This window comes from Eumetopias jubatus, unplaced genomic scaffold (assembly GCF_037043125.1).
Source record: "Eumetopias jubatus isolate StellerSeaLion01/CBP00866 unplaced genomic scaffold, mEumJub1_p1.0 scaffold_2, whole genome shotgun sequence".
NCBI classification, from domain to species: Eukaryota; Metazoa; Chordata; class Mammalia; order Carnivora; family Otariidae; genus Eumetopias; species Eumetopias jubatus.
The window spans coordinates 12,756,773-12,770,077 of NW_028274808.1; the positions used below are offsets into that span (position 1 = coordinate 12,756,773).

The following is a 13,305-nucleotide window of genomic DNA, read 5'->3' on the forward strand; positions in this document are numbered from 1 at the left end:
ATCTTAAAAAAAAAAAGACAAATGCAAAATGTTAAAGCTTCTATCTCAACTTCTTCATCAGGTACATATATCTTTTTTAAAGTCAAAGTCTCCAAGAGTTGTCTATGACAGTGGTTTCCATTTTCTCTCCTTTCCTTTCTAGAATCCATCCCGATAAAATTTTTCACCACCCCCTACCCTTGTAAATGCTTTCTTGAGATCATTACAGCATCCACATTTTGCAGTCATTTTCATTTGATATGGAGCAGCTTTGGCAAAGCTGTCACTCCCTGCTTCTTGAGACACTTTATCTGGCTTCCGGGTTGTAACACTCCTCTGGTTCCCTTCTACTCCTCTAGCTGCCCGTTATCAGAATCCTCAGCTGGTTTCTCTCCGCTTCCTGTCCTCTTAAATATTGATGTGCTCAGGCTCTGTTTTGGGACTACTTCTCCTTTTTTATTATGTTCACTCTCGTCTCCTGGTTTTAAATGCTATTGATACGCTTACACTCCTAAATGTCTATCTCAAACCCAGGTCTTTTGCCTTCATTTTAGAACTTTATATCTCAATAGACTTCTCACACTTCGACATCTAAGACCGAATTTGTGATCACGGTGTGCTCTCCAAGTCTTCCTCATCTCCATGAGTTACTCCATTTTTCCATTTCCTCAGGCCAGTTGAATTGGAGCCAGCCTGGATTTTTTCCTTTACCACATTCATTATATAGTCCATTGCAATATCCTTTATTTCTCATCAACATTTGCCCTGAATGTCACCAGTATTCATCAGTGTTTTAAGCCACTACCATTGCTCTAGCAGATTATTACAATCGTTTTCTAACTGATTTCCTTGCTTCTGTCCTTACCCCTTGATTGTACTCATTCCTGGAATATAGATGGCATTGCCTGAAGGGACAACACCCAACTTGAAGTCATGATGACAAAACCTTATACTAAGCAATACAGAGGTAGTAACAATGGCACCTTTAGACTGAGGGCTAAGCAAAAGTGAATGATTTTGTAATAAAGTAAATTATCTATTCATTCACTGAACAAACATTTGATATTTTTCATGTGTTTGGGTGCATCAGTGAACAAGAGACAAAAATCTCTTCCCTCATGGAGCTTGGATTCTAGTAGAGAAAGAAAGAAGGAAGGAAGGAAGGAAGGAAGGAAGGAAGGAAGGAAGGAAGGAAATAAATTAATTGTATGTTAAGTGGTGGTAAGTACTACAGATAAAACCTGGGCAGAAAAAGGGAATTGGGAGTATGTGAATAAATGCTGGAAGAAAATGAGGGAATGACCTACTTGGACGTCAGTGGAAAGAGATTTTCAGTAGAGGTAACAGCTGTGGTGAGACCAGTGTGGTGGTAAGGGTCCAGAGATCCAATATGAAATGGGAGCCAGACCATGAGGGTCTGAGTGAGATCAGAAGCTGTTGGAGAGGTTTTTTTTCTTTCTTTTTTTATTTTTTCTTTTTTTATTTTTACACTGTTTAAGTCTATATAACAGTTGGTCTCATGGAGGAGAACACTGGAATAGGTTCGACTTTATTGCTATAGCAAGCTCAAATTGTGTTTAGACAACTTCCATCATCTGCCACAGAGTGTTGCTTGCAATGGACAATTTTGAAAGGAGGGGAAAAATGATCATTTTGACTAGAAATTACTCTGGTTCTTTTCTTGGAAATAGATAGAAGGAACCATAGATCCCAGGTCTTTTAGGATCCCACACCAAAGAGCCCTCTTATGCTGCCATAAACAGAAACTTTTACCATTCTCTATTCATAGAAATAAACACTAGTCTGGAAATATCACTTTCCCTGAGAATTGGTTCCACTTCTTGTTTTGTTGCTTTGGTATAAATACTAAATAGGACATTAGTCACAAACTTAACCGCAGTCTATGGAAGAAGTGCTTCCGCTGCCAAATCCAGAAGTTGATGTATGAAACTAAAAACAGGCTCACTAAAATTTGAGGACTCTCCATTTCTGGAAATAGCATATGCATCTATCGGTCTCCCACAGCACATAGCATATCACCTGGTATATAGAGAACATGTTCAGAAATTGACCTGAATAGGATCCTCATCCTAAGAAAGCAAGAAGTTAGGGTTCCCCAGCAGAGATGATCTTTACCTTTATTTAATTAATAGCTCTGAGTGGACTTGAGCTCAGCCGGAGACCTCCTTCAGTTGTTAACACTAGAAGGGCCAATGTGTAACCCATTGAGAGATAGTGGCATGACTCTTTGGTTAAAGGCAGACAGACTCTGATACCAAGTGGCTTTTGTCTATACCAACCAGGGCTACCACCCTTGAAATAACTCAGGGAAAGTTTCAGATAAGAAGGCATAGTGTAAATCACAACTTACCTTTGGGAGACCAACTAAAGATTTGTTCAGGCTAACATACTTTGGTTTATCTGAATTATTGCTCCTCTTGGTGTGAGGTACATGGCTACAATTATTAATAGAGTATTTATTACTATAGAGAGTATGGCATAAATATCAAACTTTTTGCTTAAAGGTACTGAATCATTTGCACTTGCACTATTGGCCACTAGCAAGGCGATAACAAACTCTCTTGACAATTCATTGGAACTGCAGATAGGTCTAAGTCCTGGATCCTGAGAAAGTTCTAAATTGACAGGGATTGGATTGGTTCTGCTTCTAATCATACATCACCCTTTGTTTTGATAGCCAACAAATCCACTAACCTATCTGAATTGAGGCAGTTAAGTGATAATTACATTCTTTATTAGATTTCTTTGTCTAGATTCAAACAAGAATGACTGTAAGAGGACTTTCTTCTCCCACTAAAAGGCAATTTCCAGAGGTTCTCTATCCCAGCCCGTAGCAGAGTTCCTGGATCATAAAAGGTATCCAGTATTATTTCAATTGTGTATCATGATATAAATTTATTACTGAAGTGGTGCTTTAAAATCATTTGGCATGATGTACTAACCAGTGAATTGGTTACTGTCGTCATGGTGCACCAACTCAGTGCTGGGGACTGCATTGTTTTAAGTAAGCGGATTACAGCAGTTTCAGAAAATACTCAGTTTGTAGGCTTTTCCTCAGCAGGTTCATAGCAAATATATTTTCTCTGGAAAACTTAGTAAGCAAATTAGTGGAAACATTTGAAAATTTTGAAATTATGGTTTAGAATGAGTGTTTCTTTGATTTTTTGTGTTTTTTTTTTTTTTAAAGTGTAGGATGGAAGTGTTTCTTTTCCAACAATGTGGACTGATTTAAGATACTTATGAGTTAAATTTTAGGCTTATCATACTTGTATCATCATCTTTGGCAGCGAGTAGGTTTAGAAGAGAAACTGGCCTACTAAAAACCCAGAATTTATTTTTTTCCAAATGTCTGCAAAGAAATGGAGGCACTAAAATTATGATCAACAGTATTAGAATTACATGGAATTTCTTTTCCTATGAAAATATTTGTAAGACATAGTACAAAGATATTTTGATTATTTTTCTTTTGTTAATTAAATAAGCTTGCATGTTTTCCATTTTGTTTTATTTTTTTATTTTTTACTTTATTATAAATGAGAACAAAGTTTTTCATTTGTCATTTCTTTTCTTTTTGGAGTAAATTTAATACAGAAAATTCTCTTTGGAGAGTAGGAGAATGAACTTGGAGCTATTTTAACATAAATGCTACTCATAGGTGACAAAAAATTAAGTTCGCTGTAATAAGGTCTTGCTATATTATATAAATATGCATCAAGGAAATATATTCCCCTATAGGGCTTAAAAAAGGGGAAGCCTTTTTAAAGGTAATATGAGAGAGTATTATTCCAGAGAAATTTAATCAGAAGTCTCATTATATTTATATAGAATTTAAAAGAAAATGAGAGGGTAACATGGTAGGTGCATATATTATTTACAGCAAATCCCAGATTAGTTTAGAAAAAAACCTTATTCTCAATAAACCCTCCAGCTAGTCTTTGCCCCCAGGTAGCAACATTTATTGGAGAAGAACATGATTTTCTTAAAACTTTTTCAATTAATTTCTTTGTGTTAAACTACGCTGTGTAATTTAAATCCTGCAGTTAATATATTCCTAACTATTTTATTCCTTGGAGGCTCTGTATAAAAGGAAGGATTTAAAGTTGGGGAGATAACCTGAATTATTTAGTTTGGAACTGAAAAATTTCTTAGAAGCTCAGAATATGTTTTCCTTTGAAAAATATTTCTATGGTAAATCATAGCACATGTATTCTCATAGCTTTTAAAATATATGCTTTTTCGAGAAACTATAATACTTCCTAGAGTCCTGTCAAAATCATAATATATCTACTTGTGTTTTTAAAACATTGGCTTTTGTGAGAAACTGTATAATTTCTAGAGTCATGTCAAAATACTGCACTGTGGTTAAAAGTCCAGGCTCTGGAGTTAACTGGCTATATTCCATTGCAAGCTGTTCCACGTAGGTAAATTTGTTAGCTTCTCTACATTGATACCTGCCTCTTAAGGTTACTGAGAAAATTAAATGAAGGCAATAAGAATTATACTTGGTATATAACAGGAAATCAATCAATAGGTGTTGGGCAGTATTTTGGGATACTTCTGAGTGCTAAGTGATACAGGGAATATAACGATAAGCTTATCCTAAACTTACAGTCTAGTCAGGGCTAAATAGGATCTTTTTTTTTTTTCTTTCACTGATTCATTCAACACGTGATTAGGGAGTGTCTACTTTCTATCAAGGATAACACTATGAGATGTGATAAGATAAAACCCTGGGATCGAATGATGGGATGATACAGAATGGTGACAATCCAATGAAATAAGGATGAAAATTGAGGTTGTCCAAGGTGGAATTGGGACTACCACGGAGAAGTAACTGAAAATCAAGAGGAATGTCAGGAAGGAGGTATATGAGATGAAGCTTAGAAAAATTACTGGAAATTTGTCAGCTAGACAAGAGGGAGCTAAGAGAGGACAGAACAGGTACAGGAAAACAGTAGCCTGAGAGAAGGCATGGTTTTCAGGAGTTACTAAGCAATTTAGCAGGCAAGGGTATTTGGAGGTCTAGCAGGATGAGATGCTGGGGAAGGAGTCAGGAAAGACCATGGGATGGGAGCTAAAGAGCGTTAACATAATCTGCTAGGTGCTACGGAGTAAATGGAAAATAAAATGGAAGCAAGTGACATGATAAAATTTGCATTTAGATATCTAACTAGCCACACTGTGAAGAGTGTATTTAAGGGAGAGGGGAATAGAGCCCGAGAGGTCAATTAGGAAGACAATAATTTATAAAAGCCTGCTCTAAGAGGGAAGAAGAAATACTGATTATTTACTAAGTTCTGAACATTTTCAGGTCCCTTTAGGTCCCTTTCCCACATTTTCTCATTTAATCCTCAGCAGGATCCTATGCTTTGGTATCATTATGTCCGTTTATAGTGATCAGACAAAACTGAGTTTCAGAGAGGATAAGTATCTGGGTCAAGGTCACATACCAGCACAGATTGGAGCCACATTGTGAATCCCAGTCAGTCTGGATCCCCATCCTTCACTTCTTTCACTGTAGCCTTCTGCCTCCCATAGTAGTGATAGTAGGGATGGAGAACAGCCAAAAATGAGCTTGAAAGATAACGAAGAGTTTGACTTGATGAGACTCAGTGCCGATGTTCAGTGTGTAATGAAATATATGGGTTAGGATTAGAAAGGAGATCTGTAATGTCAGTTTAAAGATAAATTAAAACCATGGGGATGTGTACAATTGATAAAACAATAAGAGGGAATGGTGGAAATATCAATATTTAAGAGTGAGGAGAAAGAGTCTAGTGAAAGAGATGGGAAGTGGAAAACAGGGCAGCCATGGTTTCATGGGAGCCAAGAAGCAAGCATTGCAAAAAGAAGGATGTAATCAAGCCACGTTACATATACTAAGAGGTTCACTATGACACAGAAAAGAAAATATCCATAAAATGTGAGCAACTGAGACATGATTGAGCCCTTCACTGAACAGTCTCAGGAGAGTGGCTCAAGGTGGCTGAAGAGTGAGTGAATGGAAACTGAGTCTATTTCAAGAACCCAACTGTAAAGAGGAGGAAATCAATAATTTATAGGTTGTTGTTTTTTTTTTTTTTTGGTTTTTATTTACTTATTATTTCTTTTCTTTTACAATATGGTGTAAGAGCAAAGGTAAAGGAAATAAAGGAGGGCATTCCTCTATGATACCAGAAAAAGGACATAAGGCCCCTTGGTCTGCCGGGAGCGTCCTGAGAAGTTGAGAAAGGTTCTATCCCAGTGGCCTGTAGTTTCTCTGTAATAATGAAAGTGGGTAGATCATCTCTTGAGACCAAGGGATTAGATGAGAATTTAGGGGGTGCTTTGAATGAATATCTGTGTCTCCCCCAAATTCACACGTTGAGATTCTAATGCCAGATGTGACGGTATTAGGAGGGGGAGCTTTGGGAAGGAACTGATTAGATCATGAGGGTGGGGCCCTCATGATGGGATTAATGTCCTTAAATAAGAGAGCTCTCAGGCATCTTCTGTTATGTGAGGACACAGTGAGAAGTCTGTGATCGGCAAGAGGGCCCTCACCCAACCATGCCAGCGCCCTGTTCTTGGGTTCCAACCTCCACAACTGTGAGAATTGAATTTCTGTTGTTAATAAGCTGTCTGGTCTGGGGTATTTCTTGTTATAGCAACCCAAACTGACTAAGAGGGCTTGAAAAAGAGGCGATTTTAAAATAGCTTTTTTAATAGCAATTTTATTTTATTTTATTTTTTTTAAATATTTAAATATTGTATTGATTTATTTCACAGAGAGAGACACAGCGAGAGAGGGAACACAAGCAGGGGGAGTGGGAAGGAGAAGCAGGGAGCCCGATGCGGGGCTCGATCCCAGGACCCTGGGACCCTGACCTGAGCGGAAGGCAGACGCTTAACGATTGTGCCACCCAGGCGCCCCTTTAAATAGCAATTTTAAAATAAGATAGAAAATGGTAACAGCAGTAGTAGTGAGTAACAGTAGCTAACACTTACAAAATGTCTGTATTGTGCCAAATGCTCTTTCAAGTGCCATATACATTAACCCTCAACTACATGAGATAGGTACCACTACTGTTCCCCTCATTTTATGGAGAAGAAAACTAGGAAATGGATGTTAAGTAATTGTCTACTTATCCAAGATCCCCTAGATTGTAATGAAAGAGCTTTTGTCCGAACCCACTCCAGACCCCAGATCTTGTAAGATCCAATCAAGAGAGCTTTTATAGGACTATAAAATACTAGTATACAAGGGCCTCTAAAGCGAGTTAGAATAGGATAACTGAGAAAGCTATTTTTAAAATATCCATGAGGTTCAAAGATTATCAAAAAGAGATCTGGAGTCATTCATCGGTACTGTAGGTAAAGGCATAAACAAGGTACTAGGACACTCTAATGATAACCACGTGCCCAGGAACATTCCAGGTGGGATTGCCCACTCTACACAATTCTGGTTAATTGCTTAGTAATTATTCTACCTTAGAGTTCAGAATAAGAAAGGGATATGGTGGATTTGGGCAAGATTCAGAAGAAAGGAACAAATGAATATGAACCTAAATGTATAAAAAGGTCTTACACAGGTTATGACCATTTGCGGTGCTTGTGCACAGAAAATATACTAAAAGAAAATAAATTTAAATGTGTGCTCAAGGGACTTAGGTTTAACATGGAAGGAAACACTTCATCAGTTTGTTGTTTGGAATATAATATACTTTTAAAGAAAGCTCTAGAAAAATTCTAAGTTTCTTCAAGGAGGCCTATCTGTGGTCGTTAAGAATTGTTCCATGATTTGTTAGCTCTTGGACTATTTAAATCCTTTAACTTTTTCTGTACCTTCATATCTTCCTCAAAAATGGGGATAAGAGAATATATTTAATAGTGTTCTAGGACTAAATCAGTTAAACCATTTCATGTGCTTACCATAGTGGTTGGCCAAGAGCATTTAATATATGTTAGCTCTTCTCCCTCTCTTCCTTATTGGTCTCATTACGTTCCAGAATATTTACTTTCTTTTTTTTTTTAAACATTTTATTTATTTATTCGACAAAGAGAGACAGCGAGAGAGGGAGCACAAGCAGGGCGAGTGGGAGAGGGAGCAGCAGGCTTCCCGCCGAGCAGGGAGCCCGGTGCGGGGCTCGATCCCAGGACCCTGGGATCATGACCTGAGCCGAAGGCAGACGCTCAGCGACTGAGCCACCCAGGTGCCCCCCAGAATATTTACTTTCAATAAATCTTTCTTTATACCCATATTGAATATTTAGTTAGTCACAGAGCAAATAAATATGTCTACATTTAAGATAAGAACTTTCGTAGTTAAGTTCTCTGGCGTTGGTGACTTGACTGATTAAGAAATTAGTCTCTAAGTAAAAAAGATTTGAAGTTAAGTGTGGAAAAACATAACATATTCACTGACACCAAATGGACCATTTTTCAAACGCTAGAACTGACTCTAATTATTATAACATATTCACTGAAACCAAATGGACCATTTTTCAAACGCTAGAACTGACTCTAATTATTTGCACTTATTTTGATTGCTGCATTGTATTTTATGATTTGCATTATCATCTTATTACCATACAACCCCTGCTATGGTGGGAAAATGTATTTTATTTGATTCATAAGGAACAGTTGGGGAAAATTGCCTTTCATTTGCAAATTTCTGTTGATACTTTGCAGTAGTTACCAAAGTAAAGCTGAAGCATCCGCATGATGTATAAAGACATGCAAGCGATGTACAGTAGGGGCTGGGCTTTGTTTTGACTACCAGGGGGAAAAAAAGATCATTGTAATTTAAGATTCATGATAAGAAGGGGGAGCGGGGAATACACTATTGCCCAATCCTGGGACCTGTATTTGTACATAGAATGTAAATTATTTGGGAAATTACACGTATTTTTAAGAACCAAATTCTCCATTAATGAATGAGCCAGCACTTAATACATTCTTTCTGTGTGCTTAGCACCTGCCAATCCCCACTGTAGGCTGCATGAGTATAGGAAAAGGGAAGCATGGGGTGTAGAAACCAAAATCATTGAAATTCCCAGCGTGTAGTCTCTGAGACCTTAAGAGAATTCCCAAATCCTGTATGTCGGAACAGCCATTTTAGCCATTCTTCCTTAAAATGTAGTAAAGTATAACTGGAAGCTTTCTGGGAGCGCCTTTGAAATCTTAATGAGTTAATTGTAGACAGCGACCTGAAGAGGTCACATAAGCTCATTTGGAAGATGCTCGTGAGTAGGATAGGCCCAATCTCAAGATAAATGATGGCTTCTGCACACTAGCTTCGTAGCACTAATTAGATTCATGTGAAATTAAGACTTATATCATATTATCGATCTTCAGGGTTAGTCTCAACCAACTGAAGCTGATGTTAAAGCCAAGATTCAGAAAACTTGCTCCTTTTTTTTAATTAAGATATTAAATGTGCGGTAGAAAAGAAAACAGAGAAAAGTGTGAGCACTATAGATATGCCTTTGTGGGCAGCAGCCACAGAAAACATGGGGCCAGCATTAGTACCTAATGCAGTGGTCATCCAATTCCAAATTCTGCACCTCAGTCAGTGGCTGCACTATGCTGTTACAAAAAATAGAAAAATGATTTCCCTTCGGTTCTTTTTAAATAAAATCAAGAAAATGGATAGAATTTCCCTAGTTTAAATTCTTTTCTATATAACTTCCTTAAACCCTTCGCACTGGTGTCTACTTACTTGCTAACAAAAGCTAGCAGATGATAAAATGAATGAATAAGTAGCAAATGAATATTAACAGAAAACTCAGAATCAAACAGCTTGTTTTGTGTGTGTGGACATGTGTGCTAGGGATTGTGATTCTATATTAGATACATATAATAAAATCATATTTCTCTGCTCCTGATTTTTCTGACGGAATAAAATATATCAGTATGTCATGGTGTTCCACAAGGGGGATGGTGTTTTGCAAAAATGCATTTTGGTCGGTAGGGTTAGCACTACCTGAGGAAATTGAGGAACAGGGACTTAAGTGAGAAGAAGAATGCCATCAGGACACAGGACCCCAGCCTTCATCAAGATACTCAAGATGAACATTTGTACGGTATGTGTGGGGAAATGTGATGCTCTTCACGGGGGTGTAAAGAGACATGAGAAAATGATGATCAGGTTATAGACGTCCTGCTTATGTTCCTGAACACAGTTTTCCTTGTATAAAGAGGTAACATAATGTCTATGGAATATTAATTTCAAACAATATATAGGAGATGTACTCCTACATTTTGATTTTTTAATGTCTCCCACTATAAACAGTATTCTTTATTCTATTTTTTAGAACTTTAATTCACATCTTTCCAGGTGCTTAAATATATTAGTTGAATATTTTTTTTACGTTAGCTTTGCTGTGGTTGTTCAACTGCTCCATGTCAGGGGAAATCATGTTGCTATGCAAAAGCCTAGGGTACAAACTTGTCACTCTACCTTTTTGCATATTACGTTTTACCCCTTAGGGTAGCCTTAAAGCCAGATGTTACATACTGGATTAGTGCAATTATTTTTCGTTGATGAGGGGATTATACAAGATGATTTCTGAAGAGGAGAAAGAAGGAACAATTACCTTTTTATTGATTTTCTCATACGGTTCCTTCCTGTCATGTTACTACATTTCTAGTAAATTATTTTCTTTTATTTTGAAATAAGTTTTATCAGGGGCATCTTCTAAAACTAATATTTTCCCTTTTATTATTATTTTTTAATATTTTATTTATTTATTTGAGAGCAAGAATGAGATAGAGAGAACATGGGAGGGGGGAGGGTCAGAGGGAGAAGCAGACTCCCTCCTCAGCAGGGAGCCCGATGTGGGACTCGATCCCGGGACTCCAGGATCATGACCTGAGCCGAAGGCAGTCGCTTAACCAACTGAGCCACCCAGGCACCCTTCCCTTTTATTGTTGAATATCTCTCACATCCATGCTTGTTTTTCCTTCCATAACCCTCATTCATTGGGTTCCTGTTCTTTTCCCCCTATGGAAATTTTCCTTGAATGGATGGCAACGTGCAAACCTTTAATTCAGATACCATGTTCTCTTTGCTGTCACCTCCTCAGTGAAAGACACGTGGTGGGCAGGACATGAGTGCTGGTTGAGCAAATGTATGTGTGAGTCAGTGAATGAATGGTTCAGGATGGTTTTATAAAGATAAAACGGCAAATTACTTTCTTATGAATCTTCTTACTGAAGCCTTATATATGCCAACGGTACATGCACGATCTTGAAACAAAAGCACTTGTGGGGTAAATTAAGACCTTCAGTTGACAAATAAGTCACGGAATATTTATCAAATGGGGATTGGAAGAGATCCTGGTTGAAACATGTTCTAATGGGAATATCTGGATTTTTGCAGTAGCCTTGGAAGAACTCCTTCATTTAAAGGTGCTACCTGTTTCTCCCACCTACATGTCATAACTAGCTGCACTCTCTGTCACTCCCTTGTTCAGAAATGTTTTATACCAATGTCCTACTATATCTTACTTTATTGTCTTGCATTTGTCTCTCCAATATGTTGCACAATTCTTTTTTTTTTTGAAGATTTTATTTATTTATTTGACAGATAGAGACACAGTGAGAGAGGGAACACAAGCAGGGGAGTTGGAGGGGGAAGCAGGCTTCCTGCGGAGCAGGGAGCCCGATGCGGGGCTCGATCCCAGGACCCTGGGATCATGACCTGAGCCGAAGGCAGACGCTTAACGACTGAGCCGCCCAGGCGCCCCTATATTGCACAATACTTGAGAAAGGGAACATATTTTAAAAAAATTCTACTTACCTGTACATGCATCTATACATGTTACATATATATAACATATATATAAATAACATGTTACATATATATGGCATGAACACCAGCAAATATGATGCAATCAGTGAATGTTGAATATTCAGGGATTTTCCTATGAAATTTAATACTAAAAATGCAAATAGGAAGGGGAGGCAGTGGACCTAGAATAAGGAGCTTTGGGGTCTCAGTTCTGGTTCCGCCACTAAAATTCAGTGGACACTTTGGATAAACCACTTTCTGGGCCTTAATTTTGTCATTGGGGAAACTTGAGGTTGTAGAGAAATGACAAGGACTGGACCTCTCAGACCCTTCAAGAACCACCTTTTGTTCCTCTCCATCATTAATTGAGTGCAGAGGCAATATGAATTTAGCCATTTGGATGGGAAAGTTTTGTTTTTTGGGTTTTTGGTTTGTGATGGTTTGTTTTGAAAACAAGCACATTCTGTATGCAACCAGGCAAGAAGGCCACAGAGTTCTTACTTGCATAGTTCAGGTCTGTAGACCCTTGAAGAACATCCGGCTTTATGTAGGAGTACTAAGTTGCTCACCCTTGAGCTTTGGATTGAAGGCAAGAAAAGAAAGGATGGTAATGGGTTTGGCATTAATCAGGCTTGGCTTTGCGGCCTGATTCTTGCTCTGATGGTGTGACCTTGAGCCACACTATTTCTCTGCTTATTTTGATCAACTGTAAAGTAGGGCTAAATGCCTACCTTCAGGGATGTTTTAAAAAAAGTATAAATTATATATACTCTATGTACAGTTCTTGATTAATAGCAAGCACTCACTGAATCATACTTATTACTATTCTGGAACTAAAATTAGTGCTGCTGAGGCAATAAATCTGTCTCAATATATCAACTATCACTAAAGGTACAGGATAAGAAGGAAAAAGAAATGATTAACCCTGTTAACCACCCAAGAAATAAGGGAGTTTTATCTCCAACCCTCTGATACAAGGCTGATTTTCAAGCTTGTGGTGTTCAAAGATTATTTTTATTCTGACATTGCACTCATCCCTGTTATGAACCCCGTTCAAAAGGAACAATTATGCAATAAGTATGCCTCATGATCCTGCACACATATAAGTGGAATTTAGGGGAACATGGATTTACATTAAATAAACAAATAAAAATATATCAGTCTGCCCAACTATAGACAGTGCGAGTTTAATACACTTCTCTGTCCTATTAAAATATACATGGAGTTGCTGAAGACTCTAATAGATATTTACTATGTGTCACAGTGTGAAACATCCTGATCTGCAAAAATTGTGAGATATATTTTCTGCAATAATATTGCTAATAATTTTCGGTTGCTAAAATGAGTCACCATAAAAAGAACTTAGCATATTAAGAAATTCACTGGGTAATTGAAAATGATGATCATGCCCGGCCCTATTTTATAGTGTTCTAGCCATAAGTTATACTCATAATATTTACTCACATTCTAAAACCGTCATAAATTAGTCCTTATGCTCTCCACCCCCCCAGCATGGTACCCCATTTGAAATG

The 13,305-nt window shown here is 37.7% G+C and overlaps 1 non-coding gene across 1 annotated transcript; it reads right to left on the reverse strand.

Annotated features, from left to right (window-relative positions):
- Positions 1–1,468: 1,468 nt before the first annotated feature.
- Positions 1,469–1,593, reverse strand: LOC114206255 (small nucleolar RNA SNORA28). Its single transcript, XR_003608588.1, has one exon. It is a non-coding gene; the product is annotated as a small nucleolar RNA SNORA28 (small nucleolar RNA).
- Between the last annotated feature and the right edge of the window lie 11,712 nt (positions 1,594–13,305).